Below are 21,482 nucleotides of genomic sequence, written 5' to 3' on the forward strand. Positions count from 1 at the left end.
GGATATATTGAAAGAAAATATGGTTACCACGTTGATTCTAGTCTTTTCGAACTAGAAGAAAGAGTTTCATGTACAGAGTTGGAGGAAGTATTAACACAGGATGGCAGAGAAGGCTCGAACCACCCCATCACATTCGTAAGCCACAAATTATCCAAAGCAGAGAAGAACTATTCCACCACTGGGCGTGAGGGGCTAGCTATGGTGTATTTGCTCCAGAAGTATCGACACTAGTTGCTAGGAGGTCACTTTAATATGTATAAGGGATTACTCTGCGCCAAAGTACCTAGTCAATAAGCCTGTGCGGGGGGGTGAATTTGCATATGGCTCTTATTGTTCCAAGAGTACGATTTTGAAGTTGTTGTGAAGCCTAGACGATTCAACCCAGGACCAAATCACTTGTCGTGCATTGAGACAGGGGAGGAACCCACTAATTTGGAGGAAGGATTACCTGACACACAACTCTTTTCTATGCGTGTATCGAATGGACATTTTGCGGATATAATACACTTCCTAACAACAGGAACTGCCCCAGAAGGATACTCCATCCAACAAAAGAATGAATTAGTGGTGCATGTGGCAAATTTCTCTATCATTGTTGGGCATCTATACAAGATGGGGACTGATGAGATATTGCGAAGATATGTACCTAAGTTTGAACGAAGCAACATCCTCGCGAACGCGCATGGGGGTGCCGTGGGAGGACATTACGCAAGGAGAGCAATGGCGCAAAAGATTCTATGCACAGGGTTGTGGTGGCCAGCCCTTCATCAGGATTCAAAAGCATATTGTAAGGCGTGTGATGTATGTCATCGAACAGGTAGGCCATTACAGAGGGATGCAATTCCTTTGGATCTACAAATGATGTTGCAACCCTTCAAAAAGTGGGCAATCGATTTTGTAGGACCTATTCAGCCCCAAGGAAAGAGTGGTGCGAGGTACATTATCACTGTGATGGAGTACTTGACTTGTTGGGAAAAAGCGCAATCGGTGAAGGATTGCATGGGTGTGACAGCCATGAATTTCCTATTTGAACATGTACTAGCATGATTTGGATGCCCAAATATTTTGATGAGTGATTGGGATACACACTTTTTGAACGAAACGATTACCGTGCTGACGGAAGAATTTCACGTGGATCATCAAAAAAGAACACCTTATCACCCACAGGCTAACGGGGCAGCGGAGGCGTTAAACAAAGTGCTTGAAAATGCACTGACCAAGCTTTGCAATGCTCAGTGAAGTGATTGGGACCTACGTATACCTGCAGTATTGTGGGATTATCGGACAACATGCAAAAAGCTGATGAGACAAACCCTTTTTAGGCTTGTCTATGGTGTTGAAGCGGTGATGCCTATGGAATACATCGTGCCTAGTATATGCATAACAACACTCATAGGTATGATGGATTGCGAAGCCCTGCAAGAGAGGCTCACGCAGGTGGATGAGCTTGAAGAAGAGATATTTTTGGCTGGCTTTCACCAGCAGGTCCAAAAGCAGCGCGAAAAAGTGTGGCATGATCGACATATTAAGTTGCGCACATTTAAGGTGAATGACTTAGTGTTGTTGTATGATAGTAAGCTTGATAAATTTTCAGGGAAATTCAGAATGCATTGGCTGGGGCCCTATGTTATTAAGGAGATTACCGACGGTGGCATGTTCAGTTGGTTAAGTTGAATGGAGATCCTTTCGAAGGAAAGGTGAATGCCAGTCGATTGAAGCCATAAATAAGTGGCTCGACCATATGACAAGGTGACAGAAGCACAATCTTAGCACTCCAGGCAGCTGAAAGGAGGCACGAGACTATAAACTACACAGCCTGGGTTGGAGAGATGCATGATTTCAGGACTGCGCAAAGCAGCGAAGTGTCACAGGGTCCGCGACAACATTAAGACAGCTGCGCTAGTGCGCAGGTCTGCTAGAAAGTGATCGTTAAAGTCACTATTCACGATTTGATGGTCAGTTTGATGCCAAATGCGACGGGCGACAGGAATTTAAGGTGAACTTTATGGCTTAGATTCTTGAAAATTTTCCGCCAATCTAGCATTAATGGGCCAAATGTGAGGGGAACAGTCGAATTTGAATTCAAAAAGCCCTATAAATCACAGATGGCTGTCCAGTGAAAAACAATTGGCATTTTGAAAATTGAGTTGTTGCGCTATCAAGTGTGTATGGACCTTATGAATTTTGAGGCTTTGAGAGTAAGTTCAATGTTTGATACATTGTCGAAGGAAACGCAGGACCTCCTGACTAGAATGATGTCGACACCCGAGGAAGCCATGCAGGAAATTGCGGTAGTAGAAGCCCCAACGAGCGTCAGAGCGATAGTTGAAGTCCCTAAATCACCCAGAACACTGAGACCAAAGAAGGATAAGCAGACTATGATCTTGGTGCACGTCTCACCAAGAAACCCGCAGAGGACCAAGCTCACCTTGCAGGAAAAGTGGAAGGCCATTAATCTAGAGGTCGACGAGGAAGAATATGAAGAAATTCTGGTTGATGAGGAGGATGTGGAAATGGAAATTGAAACCCAGGGTGCGGACCCTATTACCAGGTTACCCGAATATGTTCCTCCACACAAGGGCAAAGCCAAGGTGCCGAAGGACATAGACAGGAGCAAGAGCTCCTTGCACACTACATTACTCCTAGATGACATTGCTTTTGAGGGGTCGCACTTAGGGTGAGTTCCTGTACTGAAGTTTGAAGATTGGGACCTCATGGATCATGAGAAATTCCCGCATTTAGCAATTGAGCAGCTAATGTGCCGACAGATCGACATGACGGTTGGAATGATTGAATTGGAGGCGGGCACATGGCTCAAGGGTGTAGAGAAAGTTGGGTTGCTTAACCTGCTCTGGGTATTGCATTACCACCGTGCCCTAGTGACCATCTTCATCATCAGGTAGTTGCTCTGCTTGGTGCATGATGGATTTCTGTGGCTGGAGGAGCCCATTCCCATCACAGATCACTTGATTCATCGGATCACACGGCCACCTGACTCAGGGGAGGATCCGGCCAATATATCAGAGAAAAAAAGGTGGTGAGTTGGCCCTCATGGAAGCGATGAAGAATAATTTCAAGTTGGAGAAGAAGAAGCGGGGATATGCCATCTCCAGTATTAAAAACCCTGCAGTTAAGGTCGCAACACAAACTTTAGCAGGGAAGGTGATGCAGAAGTGTCATGCGGATGAGGTGCCCGCACTTGTGATTGCACTAGCAGCCCAATGCGCTGAAGTAGTCCAGTTCAACTCGGAGAATTATCTATGCAGCATGTTCCTTGCGAACTATCACAAGGCACAGGAGTAGGGCAAGACATTTCAATATGCGTGGATCTTGTTGTTGGTCGTACTGGTGGCATGGGAGATGCCCGAAGATAGCCAATTCGCTTTGATCGCGCCGGACCTTCTAGAGGCAGCGAAGTACACTTCACTGTGGGCAACCAAGGACATGTTGTGTATAAAAAAAAGGCAAGATCTTATGGATCTTGATGGATATGAGTATCCATATGGGGATCAATCGCAAGCCGCTGTTGTCGCCCACAATATATGCCAGTTTGCAAAGCTTTGTAGAGTTCAAAGTAGATTTCCACCATGTCTTTATCAAGGCGTGGAAGGACCCTACAAAGACATGGCATAACCTACCATATCTGGTGACTAATGATGTTATTTTTGCAGTCCTTGAGTCTTGGCCGCCGAAGTGGTGCACTCCAGCAGGCTCTATGGTAGAAAAAAACAAGTCTATTGCGAAGTGTAAGAAGGAAGAAACAAAGCTCTGAATGGTGCAGCCAGTTGAGAAGTGTAGAAAGCAGGAAGCAGAGGCTAAGGCCCAGGCAACGCGCGACACTACGAAATTGGCAGAACAGTAGAAAGCAGGAGGAGAGGAGCACGAAGGACATAAGTCACTTTCACCTGGGGTTGAGGCAGAAACAGAGACAGAAAAGGGTGGCACAGACCCACAAATAAGGTCCACCCAACTCAAGTGTCAGCGCCCACAAGAGAAGGAAACCTCGCGGAAGAAAACCAAGGCTTCAAAGACATCCTTAGATCCAATCACCCTCACTGAGGGCGATTTGCATGATATCAGAGAAACAATGAGGGATGTCACCACGGAGGTGCTCCAATAGTTTGAAGAGAAGCAACAGTTGCTATCGGGGGCTCTCCAGACAGAGCTGTAGGAATTGCAGGTTTTCACTCCACAGGCTGGCACAATGTCCACCAACATTGCGATTGGCACTTCAGCTGTCGAGGAGATGTTGCACACAAGGATGACCAACATGATAGTGCTACCAGATGGGGTACTCACTATAGAGAATGAGACCGACAGGCCCATGGTTAGCAGTTTGAAAGGGGTAGGATTGAATATGGTTACGCTCCCTCGAGAGACGCTCTACCTCTTGGAGGATGGAGTCACTATGAAACTCAGAGCCCAAGAGAGTCATGCTCTGCAGGTGATGAGCAAGAAACACATCGACATTGAGCATTTGGGCCTGTAGCTCAACGAGGTTGTGGAGTAGAATAAGGAAATAATGAAGGTAGTGGAGGAAGCCTTCCGAATGGTCCCGGAGTTAGACATTCAGGCAGAAGAACCGATAGAGGCGCGCCTTTACAAGTTGGCCACAGGGGTGCGTGACACTCGTGCAGAGATGGCTCGGGTTCAGTTGGAGCTGAACCTATAGATCACAAAATTGCAATTGCGGGCTCAGCCTTCAACTCCACCGGAAGTCAGGGAACAATGTACCACCACTGTTACAACAGCAATAGCAGTGATTGACACTGCAGTGGCAGATTGCATCCAGCTTTTTTAATAGTCATTCGAGGTCCTAACCACCCTGCAGGAGAACCCGAAAGTAGAGTGCCTAGAGATAGAGGTGCATGAGCCACAGCAAAAATATGACGAGGGCAAAGGGACTGCGCAGATAGTCACCCTTACACAGAGGATCGCACGGATGCAGGAGGCAAAGGCGCTCAAGGAACAGGTGGATGATGCTCAGCACAAAGAAGCCATCTTAAAAGTGCGCCTACAACCATGGATAGATGAGGCTTATACGATCAATACCTCCATTGAAGGAAAGGTCATGCAACTCCAGGCAGTTCAACAGAAGATTCAGGGTAGCAGTTGAGCAACAGTCATCGAACAACAAGTGGAAGAAGTCCAGCAGGCGGCTGCTCAGTGCGCTACTGAGGTTGCAATTATCCAAATAGACCTGGGAGGTCTTCGTGCTAAGATATCCGCATCTGCAGAGTGACTCAAGGGCGAGTCACAATGTTTGTGTTGGGGGTCTATTGGGCGCGGGATCCCCCAAGGGTAGTTTTGGGGCTAAAACCCCATATTTTGGTCAAACTTTGTAATCCAAGTGTAAAGACTCCATATTTTGTGGTCGCGGAGCACGTAAGTGTTAAAGAGTCATAGGGTTGTCTGCCCTTATTTTGAAAATGTAATGTCGGCTATAGAAGATCTACCCATGGTCCGCAGACCATGGGATTGTACAAATAGAGCTAAGCTCTAAGTAGAAAAAAAGAATCAATCAATGAAGCAATGAAGATATGATGTATGAGAGATAACTCTGAAGTAGAAGTCTAAGTCTTTGGTCGTAGCGTAGATAGAGGCTCTATAGCTATGTGCGTAGAGGCCTAGAAGTCTGCAGTTGAGTGCGCGGACCCCTACAACTGAGTGCACAGGGCGGGTAGAGTCTGTAATTGTTAGAAATTATCAATAAAGAGAAATATTCTACAATTTCCGCATCTTTATTTCCTATTTATGCATCTGGTTATGTTGGGTATGAATTTCACTTATAATGCTTATATGATGTGTGAATATATGTAATTGTGTTGGTTAAGTGAACGCAAGTAAGAACATCTATTTATGTGAAGCTAACTAAGATCTATTAATAAGATAAGTAAGACACTTAGCATGGTTTAGGAAATATCACAGTTTGCTACCCTAGTAGCGCGAAAGTATATCAGCCCCAGCTTAGGGCTGCGTGAAAGCCGATTGTACCCTTTTGTGAAGGTACTGAAGGGTGGAATAGAGGGTTAAGCAACCTGTGCAAAGGTAGGTCTATCTGGAATAAACCGACATCACAACCATCTCAAGGGTGTGGAAACTCGGTTTCGGCATCCTCCCATACTGCTTTGGGTGGGACTTCAGTCCACGCTCCACGGGCTAAAATCAAAAGGGCTAATAGCATAGGGATTTGTTTGGCTAACTAATGCTGAACCTGGGTCAGGCCCCCTCAAGCCAACAGTGTCAAATACTTCATCTTTATGAGAGATATTATTTGTTCTTCATATCCACCACCCAAAGGGTTGTGAATCAGATGGAGCCTTCATGTGGTCATGATATTTGGTCTTCAGCTGTAATCTGTTGTTCCTTCATCTTCTCGGTTGATGATCATCTTATCTCTTCAACTCCATAGGTGTCCTCTAGCATGCCCTCCTTCTCCTTTCCCTCCATCATCATCTTGTCATGATAATATAAAGTAACTGCAATTGAAACGATCCATGACAAGATGACATTAGTCTTAAAACCCCTAATCTATCATGTTTCATGAAATCACTTGTTAGGGTTGGAATATGTGACTGGATGAGTGAATGACTCAGGGATTCATAGTTCCATATGCCAAGGTATGGGACTGAGGCTTGAGACTACACAATGTGTAGTTCAATATGGACAAGGTCAAAGGATTGCACAGTTGAGGGACTCAAGAGCTCAGGTTGGAGGCTTGAGCCTTGAGATAGCGCAATGTGCAATTATGGAGGCTTAGGAAGAGGGACTGCATAGTTGAGGGACTCAAGGGCTCAAGCTAGATGCTTGAGGCTTGAGACTCGGAAATGCACAGTTATGAAGGCATGGGTTGAGTGATTGCATAGCTGAGGAACCCAAGAGGTCAAGCTTGAGGCTTGCGCAGTTTAAAAAAGAGAATAAGCTGGGAGATTGCGCAATTGATGGGTTCAAGGCCTCAATCTTGAGGATTAAGATTTGAAGTTTCCCAATGTGGAGTTCTAGAGGGAGGGGGTCAAGTGATTAGGTAGTTGTGCAGTTCAAGAGCTCAAGGCTCAGGCTTGATGCTTGAGACTGCACAGTGCACAAAGAAGGCTGGCTTGAGGCGAGAATTACGTAGTTCTAGAGCTCAAGGATTGGCACTGGGACTGGGCACTGAGACTTCACAGTGCATAATTCCAAGATGAAATGTTAGTTCTTTAGGGTTGAGACTACGTAATGCATAGTTCAGGAAGGCTGAGTGAGGTCAAGTTGCCCAGAAGTGAAATTTTCTGGATAAGGCTAAGTGTGGCATCAATGAAGCTCACTGGATAGAGACAAAACTAGATCATAATAGCACACTCAAAACAATTGATTACACAACATTGATTACTGAAAAGATAAGAATAACATTATGCCATCACTGCAGTGGTGATACAAAATACCTCTCCAAGTGCGACACAAAGGATAGAATTTTCAACGAAAGTGATGACACTACAATGCATAAATATTTGGGAATGATTTCAAAACATGTCTACATGACTAGAAGGACTCATCAACACCAAATTTACCATTTGAAACAATCCAGAACTTGAATTTACATGATAAGTGACACTTCCCATGCCAAATGATGACACTTTCAATACGAAAAGAAATGTGTGAATGACACTTGAAATATATGAATGACGGTGAAAGCGACGCATGCCAGAGCAAGGATAACATGGAAACAACACTTGTTAAAGTGAAATCAAGAGAAAGAAACAGTCGTAAATGTTAAAACAACACTTTTGACAGTATAAGTGTGTAAAAATCAACAGTTGGAGAAACTCCTCGAAATAGAAATACGATCACAAACAAAAGTGAGAGATTGTCAATTGAAAGTGGGCACTAATTATCGATATAGGTTGAACATTGCACAAGCACTGTCTTGATGGATTATGTTGGGCCTATTCAATATTATGTAAAATAATGTGCTCATGAACTTGTTGTAGACTGAGCATGTGTGAGAAGGTGAATTCGACACTTAAAATTCAAGAACGTAGGCCAAACACTTAACCAAGCATCAATCAACGAATAAGTGACTCCAGAACAACCGATCGCAAGATCCACATAAGGCTCCAAAATTCAAGTGTAGGAAACATTTTGGAGGGTATTTATGATAGCAACAACACTTCCATACATATGTGTGTTCTATTGGAACCTAATGATATCCAAACTTCAAATCAATCTTACTAAATTACTTAGCCCCCTTGAACTAGTCAAGAAGGTCATAAATCCTTGGGATTAAATACCGATTCCTAACAATTATTTTATTTAGTGCCCGATAATCAATGTGGAGTCTCCAGGTCTCATTCTTCTTCAATGCAAGTAAAATTGAGATTCCACAAGGTGAAGAACTTAGTCAAATGTGCCATTTTTATAGAAACTCCTAGGTGTACCACTTGATTTATTCATTTTCCATAAGAGAGAAATGGTATATTGGCCTATTGGGTAGAGGTGCTCCGGGAGTGAGGTCAATCAAATGCTTGTCCTAACAATACAAAGGTACCCTTGTGGGTGAGGAGAATATGTCCTTGTATTCTTCTACGAACTTATCCGCCTACTTATGTTGCATGGAAGTACCCTTCCTAGGGGCCATGGATGTGTCCCTTCCCTTACTTTGAGAACGAATCAAAAAGAAAAAAAAATTCCATTCTGGGAGATGATCTTATTGCATTTTGTTAGCAGAGATCAAAGAAATGGTGGTAGGCGAGGATACCTATGGTATCCTTTCTAGCTTACTACCCAAAGAAATAATAATAGTGTGAGGGCTATACGCATACACAGTATGTCGCTTTCACATATATGGTTGGCATAATAATGCATCAAAAACTTCAAGGGGAGAAACATCACACGATACCTCATTTGTGAAGGGAATGACATTGTAGGGTAGGTGACACTGCTAGCTGTCATGGTGTGTGGCTGCAGTTGTGGTGTTGTTGGTTGGCCCAACCACTTCATGAACTCAATTGAGATGAAACTATTTTCACTCCTTCTATCGACAATGAACTACATTGGATAACCCCTCACGCACATATGTGAGTGGAAGAGACACTCCCCCCTACTCTGGATCTTCGGGCTTAATATTTTAGACCTTGGTTATCTCAATGGTGGAACTAGGCTCTGCATCAATTATCTACTTCCCCTTGTTTTTCCGGTTGTTGCGTTTAGACTTAAAGCTGGAAAAAGCATCTCACACTGAACCTTTCAGCTCGCCCACAAGTGATTGCTTGGCACAACACTCATTTTTGTTGTGAGTGGGGCTCTTATGGAACTCAAACCATTTTCCCATGTCCTAATTTGTATTATTGGTGCTGTTATTTTCTTATTTATTCGATGCATTGTCTTGGGTGACCCTACCTTAGCTCTGTCCTTTGTTTTGCGATTCGGAGGTGCCTTTTCCCTACTTCAAATTTGCAAATCCAAAGTCTTACTTCTTCTGTTTAATTTTTTTCTTGATCTTGATAGAATATGAATATACAACACCAAACAAGGAAATGTCAAGGAACTCCATCTCTGCCTAGATGTACTTGTGCAGAAAGTTACAGTACTAGAGTACATGATGTCACTCAAAATACCAGATACTCATATTCGTGCAAAGGGTATGAAAAATATTTGTGAATTATGGCATGCCCTAGTATCTTTCTTGCCACACTTTGGTCCAATTTATTTACTTATCTTCATATCTCCTAATTGGGTACTATTGTTCCTTGATGATGTCTAAGATATAATTCCAAGTGGGTGCGACTCAAAATAGTAAGGCTTCCTTTTCATCGCTCTACTCACAATAGGTTTCCCACTAGTCCTTGACGTGGGAGGCGACTTTGAGGAGTGAAAAAGTAATCTAAAACATATGTTTCTATCTGGAATTCATATATAAGAATTTCAAATTTAACTTGTACCTTAAAGGAGTGGTGGCTCTGAGGTGGCTTCTAGATGAAGATGCTTCACCCAGTGATACTCGCCGAAGGAGCTGGGAAAATTTATCCATCATCTCGTACCTTTATCTCTTGAGGGATTCTTTAAGAAACATTTTGAAATGATATCCTACTCCATCATCTTTATTTTCTTCCACCATGGGAGGTGGTTAGGTTCAGTGAGGCCAACCTTGCAAAGATTCAATCATTTCAAGTCCTAATTCTTTATATGCCGACCTCATTGGGGACAAGCATAGAAAAACATAGAAAGAACATACCACTCTGATACCATTGATCCAAATTTATGCAAGGAAAAAATGAAATAAAAATTTAAATAGGAACACAAATCTACAGTGAAAAATGAACTTCAATTCATTAATAACTAATACTAGAAATTGTTTATATGCAGAAGGGAAATAAACTAGCTTGGATGATGGTAGTTATCTCCGAGAATAGATGATATGGCTACATGCCTTCTGAATTGTGTTACAATGAGGCTCAAAGGCCTTTTTATTATTTAGAAACAAGGGAAAACCCTAAACATCCAAAATCCTAACCCTTCAGAGATGAAGCACCAAAATTTTGTGGGACTCGTTGGGGTTAGTTGGTACATAACCTTCTTCAGGTCATAGCTTTGGTGTACAATCTTTGTTTGATGTGTATGAGACATCGTTGGAAATATTTATCTGAGGACAATAAATTTTGACTATGGACCACACCATAAGGTGTCCTTTTGCATACAAAATTTCCAAGAAAACATCGTTTAGGGCCTCAAAAAGGCTCCAGAAGTTTAAGACCCAAAAAACTGCAAAAAATAGTAAATTGTGCTATAAATTAGGAAACTAAAATGAAACATATTTGGGGGTCTAAGTGGAATAGGCGGGTGGCCACCAATATCCACTTGGATCGCTCCTCCCCCCATTAGGAGGCAATGATCCCCATTTGCATTAAGAGCCTCCATGAAATGGGGAAACTTCTACTGAACTTGGTCTTTGGTGAACCACTAGCCTTGGTGCAGGAGTTGGCCAACTTTAACAACCTCATACAGTGGGATATTCTATTGGTGAGTGTTCTTAATTTTTGTGTCCATGATATGATCAGTTGTGGTTAGTTCAATGTTGTCTAGTTGAGTTTTGTTGGTTTCAACTGCTCAGCAATGTCTGATGTGTTTAACAATGATGGAAAGCATGGCTGAAAGTGGTCCACATAGAATACGGGGTGCAAGCTAAGGAATAGGGGGATATTGAGCTCGAAATAATTGTCTCCCACAACCTTAGTGATAGTGTAAGGCCTATATCAAAGTGGTCAAATATTTTGATGGGCTTCGAAAAGGTTTTCCTTCTATAAATGAAACTACACTTTGTCGCCCACCTAAAACTTATATGGAACCCGATGTTGATCTTATCGTTGTTTATACTTGGCATTGGATTCATCCAAGATGTCATGAAACTACTGATGAATGTGCTCAATGCATTCAATAAACCTGGTGGCTTTATCAACTATAGACTAATAATGGATAGATTCCTCCTATATAGTTGAAAAAGGTAGTGAAACATCAATGAGACATAATGGTTGAAACCCCAGGCCCACTTGAAAGGTGTTGTGTCCATTCGAGCTATGGAGAGGTATGTTATAGCTATTTTTCACATAGGGAAGACTCTCATCCAATGTTTTGAGGTGCTTAGATTTTTACATGTGGAGAATGTGCACAATCATCCTGTTCAGGACCTTTGTCTAGGGGTGGAATGCAGTTGACTTGGTGAATTTGGTGTCCAACAATGACCAGAGACTCAACCAAAATTTGCTTAGGACCTTTCTATCTTAACTTTATATAATGGTATACGAGATCCCAAAATGCACCCACACTCGTTCAAAGAAGATTTTGATAGTTTATTTTGTCGTGATATTCTTTTTGCAGGCAACCAATATAGCCATGTTAGAAAATATGTTGATGACCACATATACATAGTCGTTGTCATGCTTGGTAGAAGGAAGTCCAGACATATAGTCCATGGTGATGGATTACCAGGGCCGACCAGGAGTAGGAAAATGAGTATACAGGCCTTGCTTCTTGATGGTTTTCTTGCCGATGGTAAAGTCAGTGCAAGATCTGATATATTCTCCAACATCTTGTCCGAGATTTGGCCAATAAAAATACTTATATATTACTACCACTGTCTTATTTATACCAAAATGTCCAGAGACCCAACTGTATTGTGCCACCCAAATCATCTTGGAATGCTCACTTGAAGTAACACAAAGGTGTCCCAGGTGGCACAATAGTGCATCCTGAAGGCGGAAGTCTGGAATTGGCTTGCCATCTGTCAGCATCTGGTAAATGGTCACGAACTTTGGATCAGATTTGTAAAGATACAACCATCCTGAAGTATCTTTCCCATAAGTGTCGAGAACATTTGTTAGTGCCACAAAATGTGGCTAACTGAGGCAATCTGCAACATTATTGTTGCTTTCTTTCTTCTACTTAATGTTCATATGAATTTTGTTATAGATATTTGGACCATTTATGATGGTGGTCATTCTGTAGCTTCCATTATGTCTGTATAAATTAAAGAGATTAGTGATTTGTGTGGATGATCATCTCCTTCCCCATAATGTAATGTTTCCACTATCAACAATCCTACATAATGGAACACATCTGTTCATCCTAGGTGGGGTATTTCATAATTGTATCAGAAAGTGTCTAGGTCACGACATTCTCTCATTAGGTGAGAACAAGAATGAATAGAAAATTCAGAGACATATGTCTCAATTTCAAATGGTTGTTGCGGATCTGGCAATGTGAGTATTGGTGTAGAGAAAAGACAATGCTTCTGCTCAAAGAACACCTTTTGTCAGGAATCAAATCAGGTTTTTTTTTTCTTTTGCTCTGCCCGTGGTAAATTGACTCAAAGGCCAAGTGATATGAGAAAATCCCAATATGAACCTTTGATATAAATTGGTAAGGAATAGAAACATGCGAAGCGTGGTTGGGGCTGACCAATCCCAAATGACTTGGATCTTAGTTGGATCCACATCAATTCCTTGCTCATCAATGATGTAACTGATATATTTGACCTGGTTCATGCCAAAGGTGCATTTCTCCAGGTTGGCACATAGTTTGTGTTATCATAGGGTTTGAAGGACCTACCAAATGTTTTGCAAGTGCTCTTCCCAACTCTCCATGAAGACGAATATGTCATCCATATATACAACCATGAATGATTTGGTTAAGGGTCACAAGATGTCATCCATCAACGTCATAAAATTTGCAGTGGCATTTGTCAACCTAAAATGAATGACCAATCACTCAAAAAGGCCCTCCATAAATTTGAAGGTGGTGTTCCATACATCTACGGGTTCTATTGGAACCTAGTGATAGCCATACATCAAATAAATCTTGTTGAGGTACTTGGCTCCCTTTAGATATCCAAGAATGGCATCAATCCATGGGGTTGGATAGTTGTTCCTGAAGTGATTTTATTTAGTGCTCAATAATCAATGCATAGTCTCCAGGTCACTTCCTTCTTTTGTATGAATACAATAGGGATCCCACTAGGTGAGTAACTTGGTTGGATGTGCCCTTTTTGTAGAATCTCCTAGATCTACCACTTGATTTCTTCATTTTCTAGAAGAGAGTAATAGTATATCATCCCATTGGGTAGAGGTGCTCCAGGAGTCAAGTCAATCGAATGCTTGACCCGACAGTGGAAAGGTACCCCTATGGGTGAGGAGAAGATGTAACTATATTATTACACAACCTTATCCACCTACTTTTGCTACATGTAGGTACCATTCCTAGGGTCCATGGATGTGGCCATGATCTTCCCCTTACTTTGTGAACGAATAAAAAAGAAAATAAATTTAAGCAATTAGAGGCTTCCACAATTATTGATATTGTTGTATATTTTAGGAATATAATTGTGTGATGGTTTTTAATCCTTCTAATGTTTCTGATGGTTACTCCATCCATCATCGGGGGCTAAAGAGATAATATGTCCCTGAAGATGGTTGGATTAACCATCTAAAATTTTGGATGGATCAAAATCCATTACACAATTCTCTTCTGGAAACCTTCAACGAAAACAAATTTTCCAGTCCGGGAGATGATCTTACTAGATTTCTTAGCTGATATCAAAGAAATGGACTGTCAATATCATGTATAGCTTACTGCCCATGGTATTAATAACAATGTGAGGCCTTGACTCATACATATCATGATGCTTCCAAATATATGATTGGCCTAATAATACATCACAAACTTCAAGGGGAGAAACATCACATAATACCTCATTTGTGAAGGGCTTGATGTTGGAGGGTAGGTGGCATTACTAGCTGACGTGAAGGTATCGCCCTTAGTGGAGCCATATGATGGTGTATGACTATGGGTGTGGTGCCTTCGTTAGGACTAACCACTTCATGAACTCAATAAGTTGATATTTTTTTGGCTCTTGTTTTCAACAATGAACATTAGCAGAGAACCCTTCACCCACATTTGTGAGTAGGAGAGACGCTCCCCCTCCTCTGGATGTTGGGATCAATATTCTAGACCTTGGTGTTCGAAATGATGGCATTGGGCTCTGTGTTAATAAGTTTCTTCCCCTTTTCGGTCCCCTCGTTGGGTTCCAACTCTCAGTCGGAACATGCATCAGACTTTGAAGCCTTCAGCTCGACCACTAGTGATTGCTTGTCGAGACACTATTTTTTGTTGTGAGTGGGGATCTTGTGGAACTCACACCATTTTCCTGTGTCCTTCTTTTCCTTTGTGTTTTTATACTTTTCTTATGGCTTCAATGGGTTGTCCTGAGTCACTCCACCTTGGCTCTATCATTAGTTATACAGTTTGGAGGTTCCTTTTCCATGATTTGGATTTGGAGATCTAAAGTCTCGCTTATTATGTTTAAATTTATACTCAATCTTGACAACATATTGGTATGTTTAGCTAAATTAGTATATGTCCATGAAATCCATCTCTGTATATATGTACTTGTGTAGATAGTCGTGGTACTTGAGTGCCAGATACCACTCAGAATCGTTGATACCAATTTTCCTGTGAAGGGTATGAAAAATATTTGTGAACTCTGGCACATCCTAGTCCCTTTCCTGCCACGGTGTGGTCTATTTTAAGTACTTATCTTCATAGCTTCCGATAGGGTAATATTGTTCCTTGAAAGTGTCTCAAAAATAATTCCAATTGGGTGCAACAAAAAATAGCGAGTGTTCCTTCTCGTCCCTCTGCTCATAATAGGTTTCCCACTAGTGCTTGACATGGGGGGCAACTTTGAGGAGTGTGTTGATGGTGCTAGAACTTCGAAGATTAAGGGGATCTCCTCGATATGAAGTCCTAATTAGACCTCACATTGTTTGGTGTAGGAGTCCCATCCAGTATAAAGGCTCGATTTCCTAATCCTTAATATTTTTTCTTGGCTTTAACATTCAGCAAGAGAGAGGGAAGCAATGGTACCTTCGTAAAGCAAGAAGGTGTTCCTAGTAAGTGTTCAGTTGTAAATGCTTCAAAGTTATTATACTACAGATAGGGGAGGAAAGTGGGCATGTAAGAGAGAGGTAGTAGTACCACCCAAGAAGAGACACACATGAACCAGAAAGATCTGTCTAACATCCAACGAAATAGTTCACAGAGGATGTAATGGTCGTTACAACCGACAAATGAAAAGGTCTATCTAATATCCTATGGAATATCCCACAAGGATGGGACGACGATAAAAACAATTACAACACATTCTCAATAAGATAAGTACTAAAACAACTGAAATAGTTCAACTATCTTAGCACATGTGAAAAAAAACATGAAGTACAAACATCCGTAGAATAGTATTACAAACATTCATAATCCATGCCTGAAGAACGTGATGGCCTTGAAGGCTTCTGTTATTAAGTAAAATTTCCAAGACACATGTTTATAATGAACATCACTAGCTCCAGTAGTGGAGCACTGGAGGCACTCCTTCCTCCCCAAAAGAACTAACTTATCTCTCTAATGCTTTTTGTAAGGAACCAAGGTGAAAAGTCCTTTACTCATACAATGAGGGATTATATATAATCAAGGGGTGATTCTTCCCATTCCTTGTGACTCTTTGACTACCCTCGTGACTTTTTTACTTCCTATGATTTTTCAACTTTAGATGACTCGTCATATTCCACACATGTCCTTTGGAATTTCACTTTACAATACATTTGTGAAACATATGTTACATCAATGGCTACAATGTGTGGCATGTGATCACTCATGATATGACATGACATGACACTGCTAACATGGAATACATGATGATGTGGCAGTGTTGAGCCACTTTTGTTGCTGTGTGTTGAATGAATGCTTGAGAATTCTCTTCTTTTCACCTCTGTATGACTTGATGATAAGGAATCTTCAATGATATTAAGCCTTGAGTTGTGATCGTAAACTAATTTCCCTTTACCTTATTTTGATTAATTAAGTTGCATGTTCAACTACAAGAGTGTATTTTAGCATGTTTCCCTCCATCTTTTTCTTCATCATCTCGCTATAGCATAGTAAGGTACCTGTATATGCAATTCACTCATGATGAGACAACATCAACATGAAAACCCCCTAGTCTAAGATGGTGCATTCGGATCCATTGACTGAGTCAGAACCAGATGACAAGTTAGGAGAGAGGGCTCAGTGTCTGCATAGTTGCGCAGTTCAAGAAGCCAGGGGTGAGGATTGAGCTCTCAAACTATTCAGTGCGCAGTTCATGCAATACTGAGGGAAAAAAATCGTATTTTAGAGAGCTAGTGGGACAGGTTGAGGGGACGAGCACTAAGAGGACATACTGCAAAGGCCTAGGAGATAAGGGAGGTTGGAATGCTACAAAACTATGCATTTCAAAGGCTGAGGGAATAAGCTTGAGGGTTGTGATTGTGCAGTGTGTAGTGAAGGCTAGGCTAGGAGGAATGATTGTGTAATTCGGGAGGTAAATGCTAGAGCTTGGACACATAAACTACACATTGTAGCAGTCCTGCAAGGTAGGAACTATGCAATGTGTAGTCCCAAGGGGTAAGGTCACAACTAGAGGATTGAAACTATGCAGTGTGTAGTTCAGGGAGGCTGGGTGAAGCCAAGTTTCTTAGTTGAGAAGCCTTCTCAAAAATGGCTAAGTGTAAGACCTGTTAGACTTATGTGAAAAGTGATAAGACTTTGACTATGATATCACATTTATAATACTTGATGACAAAACAACAAAGATCACCCATGACCCATGAACAATGCATTTCCCTCTGTGTGATAACTTTACGATAAGTTACGACAAGTGTGACACTTAAGCTAGACTTTGGGAAGACTGCGACGACACTTGTGCAATAATGTTTAAAACTTTGTGAATGAGTGTGACAGATGGTTACATAGTTATAAAAACTCATATACACAAAGATATACCCTTGAAACCATTAGAAGAGGCTTCTACACATTGTGTGACAACCAATCATGTGAAAAGACAATAGTTTACCCAACTTACAAAGGGGAGAAAAATACTTCAAAAAGTACATAAAATGAGTTTTTGTGTTTGCGATGACAATATGCAAGACCAAGGAAGGCTCCAAAATTGAGTGTAAGCCAAAAATTTTGAGGGTGTTGTAGCAGCTACAACACTTGGTGACACACTAGTAAAATTCCATCTTCTCTGCCTTGGTTAACTTCTTCTATTCAAGGCCTTGGTTCTTCAGGGAGTATTGATTCATCATGTAGATTACTTTGGTCTCCCCACTTACCCCTTGACTAGACATGGTCCCCTTTATGCCTTCTTGGTTGAACGTAACATAATATTCAACAATATCACAATGTTTCGACTTGGGAAGGGTAGTGTAGCTCACAAGCTTAAGATTTTCAAAGTATAATTTTTCATCTCTGGTGTTGCTCTATTGCGGGCACCTGGAAAATACCCCAACGGAGTCACGCAGGAACAAAAGCATTGCTCCGCTACTAGCGAGCCTAGATAGTACCTCGATGGAGTTTCTTTCTTCATCTCTCTACCCAAGAATCCTTTTTGTTCTTTCATATTTATTTATTTATTTTAGAGAGGATGGTGTCTTGACACTTATTCATTTTTTGCGGAAGAGGGATCCCAACTTATTGAGAGAAGGAGAGGTTGTTCCTTTAGAGAAGCATATAGATACCTCTGATTTAGGTTTTCTCATTTAGATTTTTCCCCTTCTCCTCTTCTACTGATTGGATAAGCATGAAAACACTGAAACACAAAACTGATTGTAGGCATAAGGTTTCCTGAATAGACATGGGTTCATTGTTGGACAAAAACTCTCCTTACGGATGGATCATATTTTCCATCAGAACTTCATCGACCAAAAGATATAACCAATACAAATAATATGGATAAGAGGTTGGACTAATGTTGAAGTGTCACAAGACTCTTTAGAGTTTGGACACACACATACTAAGAAGCTACAATATGTTCATGCACAAAACTTATTCACATGATGAAAAAAAAGAAAACTTCAAACAAACAAGAAAGAAAATTATATGTACATAGTGTAGGGAACAACCCTAGATCATAATTGAAAGTAATGTTTTAAGTATTGGACATTGACAGGGAGAGATTCAATCTTCCTGTCAAGCGATTGAATATTATAAGTGTGTTGGCTAAGCTTTTCGTGGATAGTGAATGGCTCAATCCACAAGGATTGAAACTTAGTGTGTTTTCCTTTGTCCTTATGGGCTTTATCCCACATCAAGACCAAGTCACACACACTAAAGTTGTTCTTTCCTGTAGACTTCTTTCCAAACCACCTCTTGATATAGTTATGGCAAAGTGAAAATATTTCTTTTGCTTTAAACGTTTCTTCCCGTAATTTGTGAAGGGTGTCCATCCTATGTTGCACTAATAAAAATGGTTTTCCTTGGGATTCTTTTGAAAGCTGTAGAGCAGGAAAGTATATGTTGGGAGGGAGGATGGCTTCTTTTCTGTATAGAAGTAATTAAGGGGAGGTGTTCAGAGAGGTATTTGGCATGACTCAGTCATGCCATAAAGAATTTACCAAAGCAAAGTGCCAGTTTCGCTTCATAGAGAATATGGTATTTTTGATGATACAAATGAGGTTATTATTTGTGGATTTAGCAAGGCCATTCCCCTGTGGATAATAGTTAGTTGAATGTTCCAATACAATACCATTTTTCAATGCAAAATTGTAAAGTCTTAGCAATGAAAAGTATGTTGCATTATCGAAAACAAGTGAAGTAGGAATGTCGAACCTGGAAATGATGTTCTGTTGAAGGAAATTTATGACTTCCTGATCATTCACTTGTTTGAGAGGAAATTCTTCTATCCACTGTGTGAATAATCCATGGAAGTGAAAATATAATGTGTTTCTTCTGTGAATGCAGAAATATTTCTCCAATAATATCCAATCCCCACTGTTGAAAAGGTTCTTCCACTATAATAGGTTGCAATGGGGTGGATGACTTCTTGTTTCTCTCAGCACACCTCTGATAGACCAGATACTTGCGAGTGTAAGCATGAGCATCCTTGAATAATGTAGGCCAGTAAAAGTCAGACTGCATGACTTTATGTGATTTTGTGTTACCTGCAAAATGTTCCCTAGCTAGTCTATCATGAAGATCACGCAATACTTTCTTTGAATCATGTGCTTCCAAACACCTTAGAAGTACTCCATTATTGTGCTTCCTAAAAAGCACCCCATGCACCAGCTGGTAAGATAATGCTTTGAGTCTCAGTGCCCTCTTTTGTTGTGTAGATAGATGGGTGAGAACGGTGCCATGACAGTAGTGGGGGAAGCTCACTCAATATTGTACATTTCGATTTCTTTCTCCCATCCTGAGAGATCTTCTTCTTCCTTTGCATCCACTAAATTTGTTGCTATTCGAAATAGACTGTGGCCCTTGATTGTGTGAACTAGTTTGAACTCTAAGTCATATTCCTGTAGACCAGACATCCAGTTCACTCTTCTCTCACCCAACTCTTTTTGAACAAAGAGTGATCTGACTACTAGGTGGGGAACAAAGATAATACAGTGATTTTTCAAGAGATGGGACAGAAATTTCTACATCACCTTATAGACTACATAATATTTCTTGTTAGTGTAGGGATAATTAAATTCAGGTCCTTGAAGACTAGCACTCACAAAATATATAGGACACTCATTGTCCTGATCATCCTTTTGCGTGAGCACAACGACAAGAGAAGTGTTAGAAGAAAAGGTGTAGAGAAAAAAATCCTTGTTGAAATCTAAGCTATATAATGGAGGTGCTTATGTGATAGATTTCTTGATATAGAAAAATGCATCCTTTTCCCTTTTATCCCATCTATATACTGCATCCTTATTTATCATCTCCTGTATTGGTTTAATAATCTGAGCGTAATTGGAAATGAAATTGTAGAGGAAATTGATTTTCCCGGGAAAGGATTGCATAATGTTTTTCTTCACTTGGAAGGGAATATGTGTAATTGCTTTGACCCTCTCCAGGTCTAACTTAATCCCACTATTAGTGATGATGTGGCCCAAGAGGTTACCCTCAAACATTGAAAATATACTCTTCTTGGGATTAAGAGATATCCTGTACTTACAACATCACTCGAAAATTTTCTTCAAGTGGCCTATGTGATCAGATATTTGTTGGGAAAACACTGTAACATCATCAAGATAGACCACTACGCTCTATTCAATCAATCCCCCAAATGCAATTTCCATGGAAAGTTGGAATGTAGCACCAATATTAATCAACCCAAATGGCATTCGCTTAAATGCAAACGTGCCCCACTTTGTGAGGAAAGTTGTTTTAAGTCTGTTAGGCTCTGAGACTAGAACCTGGTTGTATATTGAATATCTATCCAAGAGAGAAAACATTTCTGACCCCAATACTGTTTGCAGTATCTATCCTATAGACGGAACGGGGTAGTTATCTTTGTCCGAGGCATGTTTTAGAATTTGGAAATCAACACAAAAGCGGATTTCCCTGGACTTATTTCTTACCGGGACCAAGTTTGATACCGAGGTGTCGTGTTGTGCTTTGTATATGATCCGAGCATCTAGAAATTTACGTACCTCTTTTTTAATGAGGGGCTCAAGCGTTGGATGTACCTTCCATATCTTTTGTTGAAATGGCTTGGCCCCTTCTTTTATCGGGATCACATGCCAAATAATTTGTGTGTCATAAGTTTTAAGTTTGTCATATGTCCATGTGAATACATCTCGGTATAACTTGAATAAGCGGATAAAGGATTTTCGTTCCTGTGGTGTACAACAAGTACCAAGATTAAAATTTCATATCTATAAATTAATTGAAAATAAAATAAATTAAAATCTAAATCAAAGTATTTATTACTACTTTATTAGTTGGGTATTTAATGGATTAATTAATTATATTTAATTTATTTATTTATTTCAGTAAAAAAGTAAAAAAAATTAATTAGATTTATTATTTATAAAATTTAGTAATCCAAATATAAATATGAATTAAAATTAAAATAAACTAATTATAGCTAATTAGGTTACAAAACATAATGAGAATTGAAATTAAAATAAAATTAAAACATAATAAACTAA

The sequence above is a fragment of the Pinus tabuliformis genome, chromosome 4_1, assembly GCF_031772625.1.
Source record: "Pinus tabuliformis cultivar Carrire ecotype Pingquan chromosome 4_1, CPIR1, whole genome shotgun sequence".
NCBI classification, from domain to species: Eukaryota; Viridiplantae; Streptophyta; class Pinopsida; order Pinales; family Pinaceae; genus Pinus; species Pinus tabuliformis.